We start from the raw sequence: 24,030 nt of genomic DNA, 5'->3' as shown, positions 1-24,030 counted from the left end.
GCACACAATTAGGTGCTTCCTTGAATAAGAAAATGTTGGTACTCTGCTTCAGGATGGAACACAGCTCATATCAGGACAGTAGTGATATTTCCTGGCCACAGCCGTCATTCTGACCCCTTTCTTAGAGAAAATCTGCAGAAACGGTTCATCTGCTATTTACAGCAGCTGTTGAAGCTCTACAATTTAAAACACAGTGTTTTAAAGTAAATCAGCACCAATTTTAGCCTGTGAACTCTGTTAGTTGAGCACCTGGGGCAGCCTATTTAGCTGGACCCCAAGAAGGCAGGCTATCTCAGGAAGAAATGTGAGCATGGGAAGTCGTGGCGGGACTGATCAGAGCCATCCAGGCTATATAAACCCTGCCTCAGATTCTGTGCAGTACCATTTTTCCGGGCTCTGTCTTGAATCAGAACTGTGAGTTTTATACTTTTGCATCTAATAAGCCTGAATATTAAATCAAAATGCAGAGTCACTTGTAAAAGAAAACTCTGGTCTTGTTAGCTCTCATCAATCTTTTCAAACTGTCTTTCTATTGAGATCTCTCTGCTCTGATGTGTAAAAGTCAGACATAGAAAAAGGTGGATGAAAAACTGCCTCCCAAGTGCTTTTATGGCTTTGAAATTATAGTTTATTTTTCCACCTTATTCCCCCACTTTGTGATAATCATTATTATCTCTTTTTCCTACATCTTTCTAACAGAATAGTTGAGCAAGTTTTCTGCTACCTATTATTATTCCTCTGCACTTTTTAAGGAACAACGTTCATTTAAAAATTCAAAGTGGCAACCTCCATCTGTAGCTCTGTGGGGCTCAGGGCTATAAACATGGAGGTTCCACTTTGCTTTCCATTTTTAAGCATGATAAAATACAGGTTATTTAGGTCATTCCGCACTCTTTTTTTTTTTAGTTTTCCTTTCTTGTGAGAGATAGAGATTCAAAACAAAGCTGCCACTAACTTCAATCTTTCATGCTATATTGCACGTGAATTACAAGCTATGTGTAAAGGCTTTTCTAAGGATAGCCATCACCCTGGTATTTGAACATCTTCTATATCATCTAAAAACCTGGGAAGGGTTAGTCTGGATCAACCTGCCCAGCATGAGAAAACAGTGATCTTATCACGGGTTAAAACAGCAATGAAAACGAAAAAGAAACAAACAGCAGAATAAGCTTTTGTTTGGTGTGTCAGGATGCTTTGTATTTTGCCGTGAGCTGCTACTGCTAGTTAAAAAGTAAGTGCCCTTGTCTACGCAGTTTTTTTAACCAGAGTTAATAAACTGGAATGAGAAGTCCATCCTTATTTATTCACATGTGTAATGGTGTAGACATACCCCACCTCTGTCAGTTTTGTTACCAAGAACAAAGCTGAAGGTTATTGAGGAGAATTTCTTTATTCAGTTCCCAAGCAAGAAAAAGCACAAATCAGCTGGCACATTTGGGGAAGGTGCCGTGAAGTTTGCACCTTGCTTGGAAAGAGACTCAGATGTTGTTGGCACTCCTTGTAGCACCCCACAGCCTCAGTGCCACTCTTGGTGCCTACAAATCTCCCTCCTGCTTAGTCAATAGACCAACATGCTGCATTACAAACCCTATCAGTACACACAGTCGAAGTAGGAACAGGCATTCAGTAGAGAACAAACCCCGTCCCTAGAGTCTCAAGCCAAGTGAAGACGACAGAAGAAGCAACACTCTCCAAGTCAGGTAAGTATGGCCATTATGAGGCTGTTACAAGGCAAGATCCTGAAAATCTGTGCAATTATATATTTAAAATATGTGTGATGATGTGGCCGCCCTAGACAGCTGCACTGCTCACCAACCTTTGAGCCTGCAGGGCACAGAACTTTGTTCCAAAGTATTCATGTTTGAAGGCTTCATAGCAACACCAATTTTCCTGTGCTCCCTCCCCCTCTTGTCTTCTTTGGGATATTATTTTTCATTAAAAATCTGCCATATTTCTGCATTATCATTACACTGCCAAAGATTTTTGTGTTGATATATGCTGGAGCTGGTTCTTAAAGTAGTAATAACAAGAGCTGGCAACTGCAAGCGTTTCAGGAGCAACTGGATCTGCCCTGGCACACCTCTAGTTTAAAAGATACCTCACTGCAATTAATTAGTTGGAATCTGAGCTCTTCCAGAAGGAAAGTTTTATGAGTTACCTCTTTCCTCTGGGAAGGTATCATTCAAGCCAAATCACTGTTAACTGACATATTCACTCTTGAATTCTTTCAACTCAGCATCCACCCAGACTGTTTTCTTTTTTTCGTAGGAGAAGTGCCTGTGGAAAGTTATGCACTTTTATCCATTTCTTTCAGATTCTTTTCATTATTTATTTTTTCCTGAAAAAAAGAGCAAAAAAAGTACATTTAACGTTGATGTCACTGCTCTTGACGCCAAAGTTTTCACTCTGCCTGCAGAACAGATGGAGAGTTGCAACGCCAGCAGGGCAAACTTCCCTCACTGTGTAGTGCATCTTCCTTCCTTCATTAAAGCCAGCAGAAAGATTCTCCTCAATAAATGACTCATAAATTGATGTGCTGGCATCAAAAGCATTTCCCCACTATCCCTCCTCAGTGGGAAACTTCCCACTTTATTCCCTACACCGAGTCCTGTCCTCAGTAATAACCAGAATGGAGAAGTCTGCAGTCATTGGGATGAGTGCTGACCTCCTGTTAGCACCTCTACAAGGAAGTTTGTCTCTGCCAGTACCTCTTCTGTAGTTCTCCCCCTTCAGTTCTTTGTTTTGCGGGAAACTTGGAGCAGGTCTGGAGAAGATGAGTGAGGCTCCAAGCCTATCAATCCATCTCCTTTCCAACCTGGAAAGAGAGGAACCACCCAGGAACTCTCCTCTGCCCTACAACAGCTTTGCCAGGACCCCATCTGAATACGTCCGGAAGGGCTGCATCCAGCTTCTCCTCCCCAGGAGGAGTTGTTTTGCCACCTGCTCTTCACAACAATGATGTGTTTAGGTAGTTGGAAGGGGAGCTGAGAGATATGTTCCTACTTTTTTCTTCTGTAGCTCCTCCCCTGATTTATTGCAAGCCTAACCATTATGGCCTTAACAGTAGTTCCACATATTGTTCCCTGACCCAGGAAACCAAAGGCTTGTGTGACTTATGTGAAAATCTGACATTTCCTTTATCCTTCAAGGGTCACCCAGAGCTCTTTAAGTTCAAGTCATGTAAGCCATAGTTACTGGGAAAATCATTGCTTGATAAATAGCCGTTCTCAACAGAATGATTAATAAAAGGATTGATATTGTCAGTGGTTCTGTTTCCTGTTGTACACTGGTTATTCTGTTAACATTTTGCTTTGGATTTAGGATGCCTCTTTATCAAACCATGCTTTTTCCTCTAAAGCTAGGGAGTACAAGATATCATTGCATCATAAATTTTTAAATATACCCTGTATGAAAGCAGACAGATTTCCTGTCTGACTTGCTCATCTATTACCTAGAGAGGATGAAAGTGAAGCTTTCTTGTTATGTAACCTTACCCTGATCTGATTATTATGCATGAAACCACTTTTCAAGTGCTTCAGTGTGAAAAAAACTTGGGAAACTGCTATAGTAAACATGGAGAAGATAAACACATGGATTGGATTCCATCAGGAAATCTTAGCTTTAAAATCCACAACACGTGGTCTGAAATGTCACACAATTATTTCTCTTTTAATTTATGCAGTAACTCATTATGGGCATGAGACGGGATGAGCAAAGTGAACAGAATTAGGCAATTCCCTTTTTCACAGCCTGTGGGTTTTTTTTTCATAGACCTCTGGGCTGAACAACATCTCCAGAATTAAACTGGGTTTTAAAGTTCCTGGTACAGCAGAGAAATGACATTTTTACTCTTTTGCCTGGAGTAACTGGAAAATTTAGAAGGGTCAGCAAGCAAAGAAAACATTTTCAAGCTGAAAAGTAATGATTTAATATGCTAAACATCAAGAGAGACCTCATTTTTCCATGCCGTAGTCAGCATGCAGCTATTTACTTACCCCACGGCTAACAAGTAAAAGCATTACTAGATGAGAGCTGGTACAGTTCTTGCTCTCTTTGCACTATATGAGAGGGACAGAGAAGAAAAGTATATTCTATATTCTGCAAAAGTAGGTGTTTGAGTTTTCTTAGGTTGCCTCTGGTTCTTCAGTATTAGCCCTTAAAAAGAAAAAAAAAATAGGCACAAGAGGGACTAACTCTGTTTTCTCAGTGTATGTATGTCCTACCTACCATTACTTTGCAGGAACAGTGTCTCAAATTAGGTCTCACTCCATATTTGAGCATATAAACATAAGGTCATATCACCCCTCTCTGTGTTATAGGTCTGTCAATGCACACAGAAAGCATGTGCAAAGAGAGGGGTCTGCACATCTGTCTACAGACAAAACAGGAGATGTCATTCATCTTCCAATAAAGTCAAGAGGAAACTTTTCATTCACAAAAATGAGTGTTGCCTTAGGTTTGGGAAGTACTCTTCACTCAAGCCAAGTTAAAATATCCTTCATCTGGTTTAATATTAAAGGAATTGAGTAGATTTATATATATATATATATATATATTTATTAATATTTGCAGCTTAGGCTCCCTCTGCAGATAACTACACATAGATGTGTTAAACTTGAGTTAAGGGCTACCCATGAGTTGATAACAGTTGTTATCCATGCTTAATGGGATAAACTAAGACATTTTAGCCATAAATCAAGCACTAACTGATAGAAGGGGAACCTGAACTTGGAAATAAAAAGCAACAGTGATTAGCGCCTACCATACTTCTTCAGCAGGATGGCTATTTCTTTATCACGATCCGCCAGTTTCTTTGACTTTATTCTTTCAGGAGTATGATACTCTCCATTGCTACATCAACTGATTGATTTTGGAGCTCATATTTTCATTATTTTTGAAATGGTGTGGAAAGAGCATTTCCAATCTGAATGTTTATTTCCTGGTAAAATAAAATTAAATTATGGATTTGTATTGTGGATTTTGAAAGGGAAATCCCCTTTCACAGACCAGTGAGTATGCACCTGTCTTTAGAGATATTTGTACCAGATTTAAAGATACTATTGTAATAGGGATTTTACAAACAGCACCAAAACAAGTTTGTCAACTCTGGCCAATTTAGAAATAAGATAAAATTGAAGAGAAAACTAAGTGAGGTAAAAAAAGAGGGATGAAAATGGCTACATAGTTATGATGAGAACATAAGAGTATCTCCCGTTTTTATTGGAATGAAGTTGATCCCAAAAGACACACTTTATTTTCCACTACTAGATAGACAGACTTAGTAGAGTAAGATTGATAAGATACCTCAGTTATGGCTGCTAGTATTTGAACATATTAGCTTATTTTAAAAGTTTAAACAAAACTTGATTATAAGCAATGATAAGCAAATTTTCAGACAAGCTTTAGAAAGACCAACAATTAAAGGATCATTGAAATTAAAATTTTCTATTTCTTTTCCAATAGTTCTCCGACAAGAAAATTCTTTTTTATGAAGAAATGAGGATTTAACAAACTCTAGCCAAATAAATTAGCTCTGCATGAGTTGGCTTTGTCAACATGCGTTCAAAAATAGGCACTCAGCAACAAAGTAATATTCTTCCATCACACGCTTTTTCATATGTGCAAATATCAACAAAACAGAAATGCAGATTAGAAGCAACCTTTGTATTTCACACAAAGTTCCTAGGAAAACATCAATAGGATGGAAATCTCTGAAAAAGTTCATCTGGTAGACTGTGTAGATTACATTCCAATTATTACCATTGACATCTCAAACACAGGTTGATTTACCTCAGGAGATTCACTTTCTTATCCACAGTTTCTGTATTGCTGTACTAAATACTAAATATTTTGTATTTAAGGACAAATGAACAGAACGTGATGCTAATAATTTATATTAAGATTTGCTAGTTTTGCTCTTTAGAGGAAAGAGAAGGTAGGAGACACAGAATTGATTATTCTGCATTTTAGAAGAGGTTTGGAAAAACTGAAGCTTGGATTTCTCCATGAGCAGAGTATGGTGGCTTCTACTGAGCATTTGTCCATGGGCAAGGTCAGGTGAGTGCACAACAGACCACAGCTAGCTGGTCGGGAATCAGTAAGAGTCACTAACACCACAAACCACACACTTAGCATTTATGCATTGGTATACCTCTTCTAGCCTTTGGAGATGCCCTCTAGAGTATGTCTGTCATCTTTTTTGACAGTAAGCCTGCAAGTTAGGACTGGAAGATGCTTTCTGGAGCAGAGCAAACCCTGTGCACATGAGCAAATTTTCAAACCAGAGACAGCCCTCAGGCAGACTGTTGACTTCACAGGCAATGAGGTGAAGATGAGGAGATCATGCTATGGACATGACAGCCAAGTAACTGACTACAAAGGGTTGTTTAGACTTCGTTGTGTATAACAGCACAATTGCAGCATTACAACAGTCATCCATGACTGAGGAATGTGCCAGCATGCCAGTGCTAATTTAATTTAATTTCTCCTCTTTCTTTTATATTAATTTCTCTTCTTTAACTAGAGCTGAGTGAGACCTTCTTACTGGAGCATAAACTGGTACAAAAGTGACCCTAGATCAGCAATGCACTACTCTGGGAAAAAGGTGAAGGATTTGTCTGTGACTGGAAGCTTTGAAGACCCTCTTGGACTATGAAAAAAGAACAAAATCTTGGCAGGCCTTAAGGGAAGCTGTGGAGTGTCCTAGAGGGGAATTGTGATTTCATCTTTACCCTTGCATCTGGAGAATGTTCCAAATTTGAATTTGGTGATGTTTTCATGTTGCTAAATAGCTGAAACTTGAGAGGGAAAGGTCCTGTTCTCAGTCTGTTATAAAATTATAAAACTCCTGCATGATTTGAGATTAACCTATTAGAGATAATACTACTTCTCTCATTTCTTGTGTAATTTCATGCAAAGTGTCATAAGATTGAGAATAGCTCTTACTAACCTTTATACAGCCCATTGCACACTGAATACACAGCACATTCATTTCCACATAGCCTTGGTCTGTCCTGTAATGTATATAAATAGCTGATAAATATAGAAAGGAAGGATGTTTGGCACCTCTTGTAAACTGAAATTCAGGATTCAGCTGTTGAGCTGAGCCCCTGGAGCCAAAGCCTTTAGCATGCTTTCAGCTTTACTTGCTGTCTTTTTCTTTTTAATTCAGACTCTTTCATCCGAAGACTGAATGATGCAAGGAAATGTGGAATGTAAGGACATCTGGTTAACAGCTATCAGCATAAGAGGCAAAGATAACAAGCAAAGATAAGAGACAGGAAAAACAATAAATTAAACATCTAGATATACAAACCCTAAGGACAACAAGAGATAATAGACAACAGAAAAGACCAAAGACCTCAGGTCACTAGCTTAGGGGCCATTGAAAAAATGAGTCAAAGCCTTGAGGAGGTTCAATCAGAACTTAGTGACTGATAAGAAATTAGGAAATAACCTTCTGACATGTCCCACAGGAAAGAGAAAACTGATGATGGGATATTTCAAAAGGACTTGTGGGGTTGCATACAACTTCTTATGCGGTAAGCATTAGAGGGTTTTGGAAATGTATGAAAATTATTATGGGACATTTAAGGAAGGGCCAAATGTAGGAAAGGGAGGGATAAAGGTAGATCAGGGTAGAACAAACATGGGAAAATGGAGAACTGCAGACTGCTCTATTTTATTAAATCCTATTCCCATTTTCTGTGCAACCTTGTTGTCTGTATTGTATGATTTGCTCATGAAACTCAAGCTGGTCTAGCCAGCCAGCACCTGGAAGGATGCAAGGTTGGAGGATATGGTTGTATAAGGGGGCCAGAGTTTGTGCTTAGTTACTGAACACACTTAAAAGTATGTATGACCATAAGGAAACCTCGATCCTGATCATCTGGAAAGGAGGAGCAGGATTAAGTCATCTGTGTTTTTCATGTCTGTGCATGTGCTGGTGGTGTTTGTGTGGGTGCTGGTAAAGGCCTTGGTCTCTGTGTTTGTTGGCATACCTGGCCATCTGTCTGCTCTGTGTTTTTGTATGTTTGATACATGGTCATCCTGGTTGTTTGCTGAACCTACAAATGGCAACAGCAGCAGACTCACGTAGGGATGAGCGCTTTTCCATCTTATTTTCTGCCTCTAACCTGTTGAGGAGGGGGAGCAACAGAGTGGCTGGGTGGGCAGTTGGCAACTGACCGCGGTCAACCCACCAGAAGTACGTTATAGCTTTGTGATATAATACTAAGCCCTGGCTAGAGAGTAGGATTCTGTAGCTGCACGATCCTGAGCATATAATTTCTTGCCCAAATATCCATTTCTGCATTAGAAGTCCTGATAGATCTGAACTCCTTTAAGTAGGGTTTGAAGAGCTGTTGTTGATGACTAAATAAAAGTAGGATAGTAGCAATATCAGTATCTTAACAGCCCTGGTTTTGATTCTGACTCAGCTCAGAATGGCAGTCACATGAAAAACTGAAGAGATGTTGTTGTGAACATTGATATTTCTGAGTGCATAATTCAGGCCATTGGTTATATCAGGACCTGTTTTATCTGAATGTCACATGTCCTTGTCCAATGAAACGTGTTAAACTCTACAAAACTAATTGTGCATGAGTAATTATGCCTCAGTAGGATTCAAGGTCATACATGCTAACATGAGTGAAGTGGCTTTCATAGCCAGTGAAATGACAGTCACCTTGAGGTTGTCTTTTTGCTCGTTTAGAGAGAGTACATGATTAGTGAGAATATTTGAATATATATGTTGTGTATTTATTCAAAAAGAGAGAGAATAAGAATGCAGAGCTTAAAGGATAGTATACTTTCATGAGAAAAAGCCCTGGAATGTCTTTTTCTTCATAAAAGAGGAAAAAAAAAAAAAAAAAAAAAAGCTTATTTTCCTAGCACCAGGTGTTATAGAAAGTTTGGCACAAAATCATCTTCCTTGGCACTATGTTTAACATCACAGAACTGGAATTATGAGTTCTGTTAATGAACCAAACATTATACTGATCATTTGCTGGTTGTTATATTAATCAGCTGAAAGCATAAAAAAGTGTAGTTAGTGCCTCTTTATTTCTCTTTATCACTGTTTTTATCCCCTCCAGCTAATCACAGCCTCTTGTCCACACGTTTTCAGGCTCCAGCTCCTTGTTAGCTTTTACATTTTTTAGAACAGATGCAGCATTCTTTTCCTGTGCATAGGAGTCTTTTTCATTTGAAATGACCTTGTTTCTGTCTACATTAATTTCATGCATCAGTTTAGAAGACAATACATGGAGTTGGATGAGCCAATGGTCAGGTGCAGTACAATAAATCTCACAGGCACTTTCTAGTTATTATTCAACTCTTGGAAGCACATATATCCAGCAAGTAGAAAAGTCAAAGGACTTCATTGCAAACACATTTTGTCATCTTGAATGCATTTCACTCCTACTTTTTTCAACAGAGAAAATGAGGACAGAACTTATAGTGTCTACCTTGTAGAAAAGATATGAACAAGATTCTCTGAGATCCTTTAAATACAGTAGGACTATGCGTTTATTATTATAGAAATAAACTGAACACTTTCTGCACATAAGTGGTATTACTGTTGTTAAACATATAGTTTTAATCAAACAAGATCTTTGATCTAAGAGTGTGGACTGTAAACAGCACACACCCCAATGACAGGTAATGGTAAATCATTGCATTTTGGTTTTATAGGTTTCATAGCTTTTAAAAGCTATCTTCCTCTCCATCTCATGGAATTCCCATAACTACAGCTCACATTTGTGTGTTTCTTTGGCCAGTTTTATCTTATCATAGTGAGACCAAGTGCTGGAGGATGGTCTCTTCTCACAGTATCGGTCACTTCAATGAAGCAGTGGTCTGCAGTTTCTTTGCAAGGCTCAGAAAAATGATTTCCATTTACAGAAAGTCCAGGAAGAAGCAAGATTAGGAAATATTCAGTCAATTAACCATAGCTATGAGTGGTGCAGAGGCCTAAATGTCTTGCCATTACCATGCAGCATGTCGAAATCAACATATTAAGTGAGACAAAGTAAACAGAAAGTAGAGAACAGAATGGTAGTAGGAGAATTGTGTTATGGGACAGTGATGAAGGATGATGACGCTGAAGTAAGATGAAATGGGTACTGGGTTTTATGGATCTCACCACACTCTGATCAAATAGAAACCCACAGAGCTGGGCCTATTAAGGAATGAGGATTGGTAAAATTTTAAATAAAAAGATTGTAGGGGGGAGGAGGTGGGAAGTAGTGAATCTGTCAGATCTGTATCAGGCAGAAAGTGAAAATGGATGAATTTTCTTTTCTTGTAGCAGTGGACTTTGCTTTAATTTAAAATAAAGAAGAAAAAAAATAGTAAAATAAGAGAAAACCCAACCACCTAACAAAGTGAATGGTCTGAACAAAAGAAAGGTGCCAGCGGTACTTCTATCAAAAAGCTCCTATTAGACCCAACAGAAATCACAATCCAGCTCCACAGGACAAAGGAAAATGAAATTCACAAAGGAAATAAGAGAAAAAGTGTGAAATCCCACACCATATACTGCACAGGATCCTGTTGGTATTTTACATCCTGCACAAGCATTAAGCACTTTGCGTATTTATGTATCATGAGTTCGTTAGATTTCATTGATTCTGCATGGAAAAGTAGATCTGATACCAAGCAGCTTCCAAATCCTGCTACAGAGGAAATAGATAGCCTAACTCATATGAAGAAGTTAGAAAATAATTTGTTGATTGAACTCCCATGCACGAGCATTTGGATGATTTGATTTTTATTTTTAATATTAGCATTATTTTGTCTAAAACGTTCCCTTACAATTCTTTCTTTATTTCTTATGCATGGAGGTTCGCTCTTTATACTCAGCTGTCTTCATTTGCAAAGCTACAATTATACTGTATGCTTTGGCCATCTGGACCTTCGTGGCAGTGTAGATGGATTCCGGGATATAAGAGAAATCCTGCTTAGAAAGGCTACAGCAGCAACTTATAGTCACAGAATCATAGAATTACAGAATGAATCATAGTATGGTTAGGTTTGGAAGGGACCTTACAGATCATCTGGTTACAACCCCCCTGCCATGGACAGGGATGCCACACACCGCATAGATTGCCCAGGGCCTCCATCCAACCTGGTCTCGAACACTTCAAGGGATGAGGCATCCACAGCTTCTCTGGGCAACCTGTTCCAGTGCCTCACCACCCTCTGAGTTGAGTTTCCTCCTAACCTCTAATCTAAATCTCCCCTCTTTTAGTTTAAAATCATTCCCCTTTGTCCTATCACTATCTGCCCATGTAAAAAGTCACTGTTCATCTTTTTTGTAACCACCCTTTAAGTACTGAAAGTCTGCAATGAAGTCTTCCCAGAGCCTTCTCTTCTCCAGGCTGAACAGCCCCAGCTATCTCAGCCTTTCTCCATAGGAGGGGTGCTCCATCCCTCTGATCATCTTCATGGCCCTCCTTTGGACTCAATCCAACAGATTCACACCCTTCTTGTGCTGGGGGCCCCAGACCTGGATGGAGGGCTCCAAGTGGGGCCTTGCAAGGGCAGAGCAGAGGGGGACAATCACCTCCTTCCCCTGCTGCCCACCCCTCTGGTGATGCAGCCCAGGATGCAGTTGGCCTTCTGAGCTGCAAGCATGCACTGCTGGCTCATGTTTTAGTGCCTGAGCAAAATTCAGATGTTAGAGAACATCTAGAGACAGCATCTAAATGTCTCTGCTCCAAAAGCTAGTAGTCTTTAACATCTTGTTTAGAAGTAAATGCATTGGACCAACAGCTCCTGTTTTTTGTTTTCAGCCCTTGCTAAAGCACATCCAGACTGAACAGTCTAAACATCTGCCTCAACATCAACACCCTAAGCTGGAATATAAGAGCAGGGCAGGATCCAATAGTGATGGTGTTACATATGACTGAAGGAAGAAAATTAGATAAACAGAACGATTGGGGTTCATCCCAACTAAAGCTCAGTCATCTGCAGTGTGGATATCTACATTGTAGTTCATCGCTCACCTTTGAAGTTTCTTTATTTAAAGTAGGTATCTACTTTAGATTGAAATTTGTGATACCGATTATAAATGTAGTTGTATACTACTAATTCAAATGAGCATATCTAGATTTGATGAATTATACTAAAAAAAAAAAAAAAAAAGGTACAAAAATTTCCCACAAAACCAGCAATACTTGCATAGGAAGTACCTAAGAAATGCCATGGCATTTTTAAGGACTGAGCTGATTAGTCTTTTCTGGAAAAGAACAGCACTTAACAGTACTGCAAAATCCAAAATTGGTCTATGACATCCCCAGATAGTTCTCTTCTGTAAGAGGAAAAATAACTCCATACTGAATCCATGTTATTGCTTCATAAGTTTATAAAATTTTCATATCCAAGGATTGGCCAGGCAAGACACAAGGGAAAGTTATCAAGAGAGCTTAGCTCAAAATGATGTAATAGCAACTATGCAAGGAGTTTATTAGGATTTAAGAAATGAAGATGAAGAAAGGGCAGGGGAGAACTATGATGGGCAAGATGAATAGTGGAGTCATTACTCATTCTGAGCCACTAGGGTAGGTAATCAATTCCATCTATGCCCTTGATAAGAGATTTAAGTAGGGTGTCAACTTTGGGCTTGCAAAGCTTTGGCTTTTGTCAGTGAAACCCATCTGACTGTACAGCTGAGCCACGTTACAACCACCTGAGATACAGGCCCTTTTGCACTGATTTTAGTTCATTGTCCATCTGACTTAACTGTAGTTTCACAGTAGACACTTTGATTCAGTCTAACTGCACTCAGTAAGAAGCAGGAGCAGATCTGGATTACCAGTGGTCAGAGACTGAGCTTTCAAGCTGTCTAACAGTATCAATGGGGAAATTACTCTATTTAGTCTGTGTTTGGCTTTGTTCATAGTGTGGCTAATAACACTTACCATGACTGAGAAGGACAAGAAACTCTATATGAGGCCTAGGTAGTGTAGTAGCTGTCTTGCTCCACAGTCCAGCTGGGATTGACTCGGTTCTGAGAATAATTTGGAGTAAAAATTATGCAATTAATTATAAAGAACCCTAAATTCTAGTGGTGATAGAATTGTCCCTAAAATGTTTACTAGGATTTTTTCAAAAAAGCAATATTTTTCAAGATTTTTTTTTTTTATTTTGGTAAGAAATGTATTAGTACATCAGTGTGGAGGAGTATGTAAGGTATTTTCTTGATGACAGCATTCTGCCAAAGGTGGATTTTGTGCTGTTTTTTTGTTTTGTTTTTTTTTTGTTTGTTTGTTTGGGTTTTTTTTGCTTTTTTTGTTTGTTTGTTTTATAGTCATTACTATAAAAAAAAAAAAGAGGCAAAAAAGTCATTAAATGTCTCCACCTTCACAGAAAAATGGAATCATAGAATCATTGAATGAATCATAGAATGTTTTGGGTTGGAAGGAACCTTAAAGATCGTCTAGTTCCAGCCCCCCTGCCATGGGCAGGGATGCCACACACTACATAGATGGCCCAGGGCCCCCATCCAACCTGGCCTCAAACACCTCCAGGGATAGGGCATCCACAGCTTCTCTGGGCAACCTGTCCCAGTGCCTCACCACCCTCTGAGTGAAAAATTTCCTCCTAACATCTCACCTAAATCTCCCCTCTTTAGGTTTTAAACCATTCTCCCTTGTCCAATCATTATCTGCCCATGTAAAAAGTAACTTTCCATCATTTTATAGGCCCCCTGTAAGTACTGAAAGTCTGCAATGGGGTCTTCCTGCAGCTTTTTCTCCTCCAGGATGAGCATCCAAAGCCCTCTTAACTTTTCTTCATAGGAGAGGTGCAGCAGCCCTCTAATCATATTTGTGGCCCCCCTCTGGACCTGCTCTAAAGGGTCCACATCCTTCATCTGATGGGGGTCCCAGACTTCGATAAAGTACTCCAAGTGGGGCCTCATGAGGGCACCCCAGGATGCAGCTGAACTTCTGGGCTGCAAGCGTCCACTGCTGGCTCATGTAGAGCTTTTTGTCCAAAAGAACCCCCCAAGACCTTCTCTGCAGGGCTGCTCTCAATGAGTTCTTCTCCCAGTCTGTCCTCATGTCTGGGATTGCCCCGACCCAGGCGCAGCACCTTGCACTCGGACTTGTTGAACCTCATTAGGTGCACATGGGCCCGCTTCTCCAGCTTGTCCAGGTCCCTGTGGATGGCATCCCGTCCTTCTGTTGTATCAACTGTACCACTCAGTTTGGTGTCATCTGCAAACTTGATGTGGGTGCACTCCCTCCCATTCTCTCTGTCATTGATAAAGATATTAAACAGTACCAGTCCCAAGATGGACCCCTGAGGGACACCACTCGTCACCAGCCTCCACCTGGACCTAGAGCTGTTGACCGCATCTCTCTGGGTGTGGCCATCCAGCCAATTCCTTATATACCAGATAGTCCACCCTTCAAATCCATCTCTCTCCAATTTGGAGATCCGAATGTCATGTGGGACCATGTCAAAAGCCTTACAGAAGTCGAGGTAGATGACATCAGTCAGTCTCCCCTTGATGCATGATGCAGTTATTTCATCATAGAAGGCCACCAGACTGGTCAGGCACAATTTGGCCTTGCTGAAGCCATGCTGGCTGTCTCGGGTCACCTCCTTGTCCTGCGTGTGCCTTGACATTGCTTCCAGGAGGATCTGTTCCATGATCTTGCAGGCACAGAGGTGAGGCTCACTGGTCTGTAGTTCCCTGGGTCATCCTTTGTACTCTTGTTAAAAACAGGAGTGATGTTTCCCTTTTTCCAGTTACCAGGGACTTCACCTGACTGCCAGGACTTTTCAAATATGATGGAGAGAGGCTTGGCAATGCCACCAGCCGGTTCCCTCAGGATCCTGGGATGCATGGTATCGTGTCCCATAGACTGTACCTGTTCAGTTCATCGGGTGGTCTTGAACCCACTCTTTGCTGACAGTGGGAGGGACTTTGCTCCCCCAGTCTTCTTCTACAGGTTCGGAGAAACGGGAGACATGGGAAGCCTGACTGGCAGTGAAGATTGAGCCAAAGAAGTTGCTGAGTACCTCAGCCTTCTCCATGTCTGTCATTACCAGCTCTCCCTTCTCATTTGTCAGAGGGGGTACACTTTCCTTGGTCTTCTTTTCTGGTCAATGTACCTATAGAATCCCTTCTTGTTATTCTTTGCATCCCTTGCCAAGCTCAGTTCAGTCTGTGCTTTGTCTTTCCTGATCCCATCCCTGAACATCCAGACAGTATCCCTCTTCTCTTCCCAGGCCACATGTCCCTGCTTTTCCAACTGTACATTTCCTTCTTGCATCTCAGTTCACCAACAGGTCCTTGATCAGCCATCCAGTCTTCCTGCCTTTCCAGCTTGATTTCTTATATGTGGGGATTGCCTTTTTCCTCATCCTCAGTTGTTAGGTAACCATCTGCATCAAAGAGCAGTCCAGTATTTTCCTTTGACCTCCTCTTGCTGTCGACATACTCTAAAATGCCTTTTTTTTTTTTATTTTATTTTTCTCTGATATCACACTTGTCAGTGTCAACACAAGCTGAGCTTTGGCTTTGCTTGTTTTCTCCCTGCAGATGTCAACTGCAGCTCTGTACTCTCCCTTTGAAGCCAGACCTTGCTTCCAGAGATGATATATTTTGTTTTTCTGCCCAGTTCCAGGCAAAATTCTCTGTTCAGTCAAGCAAGTCTTCTGCCTCACTTGCTTGACTTGCGGCACAGTGGGATTGCCTACTCTTGGGTTTTTAAAAGGTGGTTCTTGAAAAGCAACCAGCTCTCACAGACACCTAAGCTCTCTACAGCAGATCCCTAAGGGACATTGCTAACTAGCTCCCTGAGAAACTTAGAGTTTGCTCTCTTAAATCTCAGAGTGACAACCCTGCTGACCTCTTTTGTCCTTTCGCCAAAAATTCTGAACTCAACTATTTAATGACATCTGTGGCCAAGACAGCTACCTACTGCCACATCTACTGCAAGGCCTTCTGTGTTCTCAAAAAAAAAAAAACAGATGTAGGAGGCACCTTCACTAGGTGGCTCACTCAGTACTTGTGACAGGAAGTTATCTTCTACATACGTTAGGAATTTCCTAGACCTGCTTGTCACAGCAGTTTGTGTCTGGGAATTTGAAATCTCCAGTAAGGTTGAATGCAAACGGTTCAGAGATTTTCCCTAGTTGCCTAGAGAATAGCTCATCCATGCCATCGTCCTGAGCAGGCAGTTGATAGTAGACACCCACAACAACATCTGCTATCTGTCCCCTTAATTGTCACCCAGAAGCTTTCTACTGTGTCACCCCTAACATCAGGGGCTGTACAGTCTTATCTCTCCCTTACATGCAGCACAACGGCTCCACCTTGCCTGTCCTGTCTATGTCTCCTGAATAGCTGATAGCTCTTCTTCCCAGCACTGCAGTCATGGGACTTATCCCACCAATGATATCATAACTCTGGGATAGGACCAAAGCTTCCAGTTTATCCCATTTCTCCCTCATACTGTGTGTGTTGGTATACAAGCATTTCAGATGTGCTCCTGAACCCACAGTGCTCCCCGGCGCAGCACAGATGCTCCCATTAGCTTTGCCACCCTCAGGTGGCATCTGCTTAACCTCAGTGTTCCTAACCATAACCCCCTCTCCCACCGACCCTAGTTTAAAAGCCATCTCAACCAGTCTCACCAGGTTATGGGCCAAGAAGCATTTCCCTCAATCGAGACAGGTGGGTCCTGTCAGGCTCCAGCAGACTTCTCATCTTGAAGACTCTTCCATGACATAGAACCCAAAAAATCTGGCAGAGGCTTTAGTCTTGGAGCCAGACATTGATGACCTGGGCTCACCTTTTTCTCTTGCTGTCTATCCCTATTACCAGGAGGACTGAGGAAAACACGGAAATGTCAAAGATGGCTTTTTTTTCACAAAATACCATTCTTGTTTTCCAGTTGGCCTTATTATGAGGCTTTCAAGTGGCCAATTTTAACTCAGAATCTCAATTGATTTGGGGTTCCTTGCTGATGTGGACAGACCCCAGAAAAGAAAGGGTGTTCATTCTTATCATTAAAATATGGCCAAAAGGGCAACCATAAACTTTTCTCTTGGAATTCATCCTTACCAAAACTGTCAAAATGCTTCTTTGCAAGTGCTGCTTCATCTTCTAGGAGTTCTTATTGTGATATTTTCCTTTTCCTGTTGCATTTTTACATCCACTTCTGTAATTGTCTTAAGCAATTACAGACACCTTTGACAAATGCATTGGCTGTTTATCACAGTACCTCCTGTAATTGTTTTTCATGTTGACTGTGGATTTTAGTTTTTCTGTGCTATTACCTTAGCATAAGGATGGATGGGAGGGTTAGGGACTATGCAGGAGGTAAGCAGGACATGCTTCACCACTCACGCTAGACTCACATTCAAACCAATCAAGAGCCCATAAATGCAATTACTACTTTTATAGCTTTTATTACTTATCAATGGTGCATTTGTAATGTTGTGAGGTATTAAAATGCTAATAAGAGAGTGAAGACAAGGTCAACATTTCCTCTATTCTATTTTGCTATTTAGATTAAGTGCAATCCACCCAGGGAACAGTACAAACAAGGACACCCGGGTATGTTAAAATGACAAGAAAAAAAAACTTTTAAGATTTAGGTTCTCGTGTATCTCTCATGTTGTCAGGGATAAAGATCCTAGGATGTGCCAGGCAAATATATTTACCTTTGACTATGGACTTTTTTTTTTTTCCTTGACTAGGAACTTGAAATACTTTAAGATTTTCTGAATTTGGCACAGAAACAGCATCCATTGTGCTTACATGGCAACTGGAACCCAAAGTTAAATATCTTGAATATTTTAAAATTAGACACCTCTCCAGGGATTCTGTAACTGCTTGGGACATTTCATGTTAAATTTTTCCTCTAGAGTTGGACCAAGAAAACTCCAACCCACTGAGGTGAGTGGGAAATACCACAAAAGTTAAACAGGTCTTGCTCGAGACCCCATTGCTGACTTTAACCACCAAATGCAAAATGAGCTGAGGAGGTAGAAGGAGGAGAGACCTGGCTTTCTGTTTGGGAAGGGAAAGAATGTGGGAAGAACTGAGTAGACAGTGAGGAAATCCTACTGCTTAATAGGCCAGGTTACAGCTTCTCTGTCTTAGGAGCAGTGGAAATCTCTGAAATAACAGTGGGGCAGAAAGCTGAGTAGTGACGTTCTTAGGCCATTTCATTTTAGTTTTCTGTCAAAGCCCTCACTCATTGCCTCAGGCTCCTTCCCAGGGTAATGGATATAATCTTCAGCTATGATGTAGAGGGCTTCTGAGGATTAACACATTAAATTTTCAAGTGTTACAGTGGTTGAGGAACTGATGTTGTGTTGAATATCAAGCCACCAGTGACTAGGATAATAGGCCTCTGAGCACGCCCACAGTGAACTGGTTGTTTCCTAAACCTGCGATCTCACAGGCAATGATGTATTCTGTGCTCTCCCTCCTGACTCCTGGATGTGTGATACATGAAACACCGAGCAGTCTTATATACTCCAATTTCAGACCTCTGTCTTCAGAAGCAGTTTCCCAGAAAATACATACTAAATAGATCCTTTGCTTACTTTTTCAGAAAGCAGAGGCATCACCTACATTTTTATGTAGCTTTTCTCAACACAAGGCAATAGCAGTCTTGGGGATTTATGCTGGCAGACTTGGCAGCCTTCTCATGTTTACATGGGCTGTAAGATCATCCAACTTGAAGCTCCATTCCTTATTAGTAACAAATTAGGCTGCTATCTGAAGAGGTACATATATGTTGAAATTATTGTTACTGGAATTTACTATGGCTTGGTAGAGTCATGGTCTGGAATAACTCACAACAATCTCTAACGTACATGACAGCAGAACTGGGTGTACTCCCTCCATCATTCTAGCCAGAGACAAACTGGTCAGGGTTATTCACACCTTTGTCACTTTTCAGCTGGATGAAGTGGCAGGAAGTTTGTAAAGCTTAAGAAACCCTAGGTGATACAGCCCTCTGTAGACACCCACTGGCTATGGCATACAAATCCTTCCCTGCCTACCATACCTAACCAGCAAATAGCACATAAAGTGCAAAGTCCTCCCACCTGCTTTGAAGTCTTCAATGCATAAAGTGTGGAAAAACAAGTCAGTCTCTAGCATGAAGGCAAGGGCTGAGAGGATTTCTTTAGGCAAAGAATTCAAGAGTGGTAAAACTCTGTTGTGTTAGAAGCAGAAGTCTTTCCTGGGAATTTGTCTCTGTCTGTAAATGGATTTACAGGGTGAATAAAGATCATGAGGAATATCAACTCTCTTCCATATGATATGCAAACCACTTGCATATCCATATTACCAAGGGTAGGTTCAGACACCAAGCTCCTCAGCACATGCACTGAGATGACCAGAAGCACAGCAGTCTCAGAAGCCAGTCAGTCACTGTAGTGTGGCACTATGGCCAGCCACCATGTCCTGCTGAGAGGCTGTCTTCAGAAAGCAGAAGGATATGAGCTTTCTGCATGCATTATTCTTGGACTTGATGATATTGAAGGTCTTTTCCAACCTACATGATCCTATGATTTTATTATACTGTGGTGGTTTTACTCAGCTGGGCAGCCAAGCTCTAGCACATCTACTCTCCCTACTCAAAGGGAAAGGGGGAGAAAATACGATGAAAAGGGCTCAAGCATTGAGATAAGGACAGGGAGATCACTCACCAGTTATTGTCACAGGCAAAACAGTCTCAGCATAGGGAGATTAATATAATTTATTACCCAGCACTAACAAGCTAGAGAAGTGAGAAACTAAAAACACCTTTCCCCCCCCCCCATCCCCTTCCACTTCTTCCCCCCTAGTGGCGCAGGGGAATGGAGACTGGGGTCTGCAGTCAGTCCCTGATGCTTCGTCTCTGCTGCTTCTTCATGGTCCCTCTCCGCCCCTGCTCCCCGTGGGGTCCCTCCCACGGGATGCCGTCCTTCCCGAACTGAGCCTGCGGGGGCTGCCCACAGGCAGCAGCTCTTCAGCAACTGCTCCCACACGGCTCCGTCCCACGGGGTCCATCCCCCAGGAGCAAACTGCTCCAGCACGGGTCCCCCACGGGCGGCAGCTCCCCCCAGACCCCCTGCTCCTGCATGGGCTCCTCTCCACGGGCTGCAGCTCCAGCCCGGGGCCTGCTCCTGCGGGGGCTCTCCATGGGCCGCAGCCTCCTCCAGGGCACATCCACCTGCTCCACCGGGGGCTCCTCCACGGGCTGCAGCGTGGAGATCTGCTCCATGTGGGACCCATGGGCTGCAGGGGGACAGCCTGCTCCACCAGGGGCCTCTCCACAGGCTGCAGGGGAACTGCTGCTGCATGCCTGGAGCACCTCCTGCCCTCCTGCTACACTGACTTTGTAGGAGTTTATCTTTCACTCCCCTCTCCCAGCTGCTGTTGCACAACAGTTTTGTTTTGTTTTGTTCTGCTTTTTTCCTTTTCTTAAATCTGCTCTCCCAGAGGCACAAACAACATCGCTCAGGGGCTCAGTTTTGGCCAGCAGCGGGTCCCTGTGGAGCCGGCTTAAGCTGGCCCTTATCTGACATGGGGCAGCTGCTGGGCTTTTCTCACAGAGGGCACACTTGCAGCCCCCCGCTACCAAAACCTTGCTATGTAAACCCAAGACAGATTCTTAAAGAAAAATACTAATGCACATCTCTCTTTGCCTAAAGGGAGAACATGTGGGAGAAAACTGTTTGTGGATATTAGTATTTTTTTTCACATGTAGTACTGCGAAAATGGTTTAATACTGCAGAAGTAAGTTCAATATTAGGATCCCTGCACTAGACAGGATAGGACAGGGAAGTGGAACACTGCTCATATCCATGCCTTCTTTGACAGAGTATACTCTGGGCTTGCATCTGAATGATTCTTGCAAAACAGCTGATTTGGGTGCAGCAGTAAGTCAATAATAAAACCATAAAAAGCGAAGGGCTCAGCTCTCTGCTGTTTTATGCCTTGCAGGTAATCATCTGCCTCTCTGCAAGGTGTGTGAGGAATTGTCCCAAAGCAGGGCTGTAACTTCTAGCACTCACTTTTTTTCAGGTATAAATTACTGTGCAAAATGCAATGCATTGGAGAAACAAGCCCAATGGAATTGTTTAGTTGTAAAACTGGTCCAAGAGAGGTCTGACTCAAGCCATACAGATTTAAATCACTAGAAGGAAAGGGTTATGAACATTTAAAGCCTTTGCAAATGAATGGTACACAAAATCTCACCTTCCATAAGGTTTACTTATCCTTTACCCATAAGTAATCAATTTTATTATTCCTGATAATAATCCCTCCCTGATAAAGGGAGCTGGGGATGTAGACAGGAAAAAGGGAATTTAAAAAGGGAAGAGTAACATAATTGTTTTCATGTCCTCTTTTCTGAAGAAAACTGTTTCATTTTTTTTTTCTTGACTGCAAACAATGGAAAGGCTAGAGAAATCAGAAGCTTTTCTGTTGTTGATTACTGTTGTTGTTGCTTTTTCCTACACCAAACCTTACACTATAATTGGAGAAAAGCTAAATTAGCAGCTTTTCATTAATGAGATCTATGGTTGCATTTTAATAGGTTGGCTAAATTATGCTTCATGAATGGAATACTAAATTTGCTGACAACAAAGCAAAACAACTTTGTTTTCAGAGACTTGTGTGTTCAAAGGTCATTGATCTTTTTAACTGTATTTCCTTTGTGCTGTGTCTTCAGAGATGGATAGCACCAGAGTTGGGAGTGGGGGTAGGAGCCAAACATTCTTGTCAACTTTACAAAATTTGGGGATAATATATATTTTACTGAAGGTGACTTCTTTCTCCTTGAACTAAGAGATTTAATTTTCTCAAAATCTGTCAGATACTGGTGGATCTTAGTAGCAACCAGAGGCAACGTCTGGTCTGATATTTTTTAAAATCAATGCAAAAAGAAAAAGGGAAAAAAAAAAAGTTTACTAAGCACTCTTAAAAAACTAATCTCTTCACTTTGGTTGCTGCTCAAGACAAGATTTTTTCTAAAATCAAAAACATGATAATTGATTAACAGAAAAATAGTTTTAGGTTATTGAACAAGACGCAGAGGGTAAGAGGTGAATTAAAATATCAGTGAAGTAAAATATGTTAGCTTACATTTCTCTTACTTTGTATTTACTAGGAGGTTAGAAGTTGTGCATACAGGGTTACTTTCCAATGTCTAAGAGCATCAAATGACTATTACATTATTTGCTCCTTCCACATTTCAAAGTAGCAAAGCTCAGGTCTGTGAAATTTATTGATTATTATTGAGTGGATCAGGTAACAGAGTCATGCCAGTTCTCCATGAACAGTAAAGACCTTCAGGCACAGCAATTTTTCTAGTGTGTCTTTAGTCAAATTATCACTCTTTTTTCTCCTCCATGGAGTGCCTAACATATCTGGGGGCTGTTCCTCAGACAGTGGGTACATTTTGTGGTGTTGCATGTAGCTGGTAGGCATCTGGGAAACACTTTGAAATTAATGGCCCTCTCTTTGTAGATTACCACTATCACTGTTTTTGTTTGTTTGTTTATTTATTAAAAGAAAAAAATAAAACAGTTTTCCTTGCTTGTGCATGATATTTTTAATATTAGTCATTTTCTCTCTTATGTGCATATATCCCCTTCAAAGCGTGGAAAATTGGCCTTTTTTGATGCCAGAGATTGTTTAAATAGGGAATAGGGTTTGCAGACACAAACAAGTTCTTTCTCTTTGATTCACTTTTTGCTTAAAAAATTGTTCTGAGAACAACGGCAGTACTTCATCGTGTTGTTTGTTGGTGGTGTGGTTATTTGTTTGTTCATTTGTTTTGTTTTGGCTGGGATATACCAAACAGCCCACTTTGTGAGAAGCTCAATTATTCTGTGACTATACTGAGATCCTTCTAAAAAACGTGTTTTTTTCAAACTTGTAGAATAGCCACTTGTAGAACGACCCCATAGCCAGGGTCCCATGCTTTGGATTTCAGACAAATATATTGATGTTTGCTTTCCCAGAGAGCTTGTAGCCCTGTAATAACAACTGTAAAGAAAGAGGTGGATGGACCAGGGGGTTTTCTCATGCTTCCAGTAAAAATGCCTCAGTCACAAATGTAAAGGAATACAGTAAATATTACATCAGTCTGTATTTTATATTTAGACATCTTTTTCTTTCTTGTGACTATTAAAATGAAATTCTCACCCCTGTCCTATATTTTTATAGATCTTTTAAATGTCCTTTGTTTTGCCTGTTTTGATTACTTTATTAAAATTTTCCTGAGTATTACAAATTCTCTTGGCTAGTTCTCCCACAAAAACAAAAGCTCATTTTGTTCTGTCCTCCCTTCATCCAGTCTTATATTCCCAGCTGATTTTATTCACTGATCTTTCCTCTTCTGTCAGCCCTTCTCCCCATTACAGGTAGGAATTACACTGGTGACCTTATACAAGAGAGGTAATGTACTCTTGTGGCTAGTTTGTTCTGCTAATTCAACAGCTGCAAGTGTCTGGGCATAGCTACACAATGAGCAGCAACAGTTTTGGCATGGGGAGAAGACAAAATTCAGAGTATGGTACATGCTGTAGTATCATTCACCCTTGTTTCTGCCTTTCCACACAGGGATAGTAGGTGACGCAGTATGTGGCATTAATTCTGCTAGCTTAGGGTTGCATTAAGAGAGTCTTTCTTTTCTTCTTGGGTGATCAGAAGACACAGAGGGTGGTCTAACCTGATCTAATCCATTCTTTCAGCAGCTGCCATTTTAGCTTTCTCTTGTCATACTCTGTATGCTTTCAAAACCTTTACATACAATCAGTTCTCCATATGACCATACAAAATATCAAAAAGCTCTAAAGGACGTGTTTTGTCAGAAAAGGTGATACACATCTGTTCAAACAGAAATATCTACAAGGTAATTGTCTACATGTGAACAAGTCATCTGGTTGATGTAGCTGAAGAAAAGCAGGCAAGAGGTGATTCATCTTGTAAAATAGAGAGCTAAAACAGATCAGATGATTCATGTCTTGAGGGTGCTTATTTCTTTTCATCGACTCTAA

The 24,030-nt window shown here is 41.0% G+C and overlaps 1 long non-coding RNA gene across 1 annotated transcript in view; it reads left to right on the top strand.

Annotated features, from left to right (window-relative positions):
* LOC121064980 overlaps positions 1–16,289 on the top strand; it is a 582,402-nt gene extending 566,113 nt beyond the window's left edge. The window contains exon 4 of the long non-coding RNA XR_005816851.1: positions 16,140–16,289. This is a non-coding gene — a long non-coding RNA (uncharacterized LOC121064980). The remainder of the gene's footprint in view (positions 1–16,139) is intronic.
* Positions 16,290–24,030: the final 7,741 nt, after the last annotated feature.

Source organism: Cygnus olor, chromosome 2 (assembly GCF_009769625.2).
Source record: "Cygnus olor isolate bCygOlo1 chromosome 2, bCygOlo1.pri.v2, whole genome shotgun sequence".
Classification (NCBI taxonomy): domain Eukaryota; kingdom Metazoa; phylum Chordata; class Aves; order Anseriformes; family Anatidae; genus Cygnus; species Cygnus olor.
This window is presented reverse-complemented; position numbering and strand designations above follow the sequence as displayed.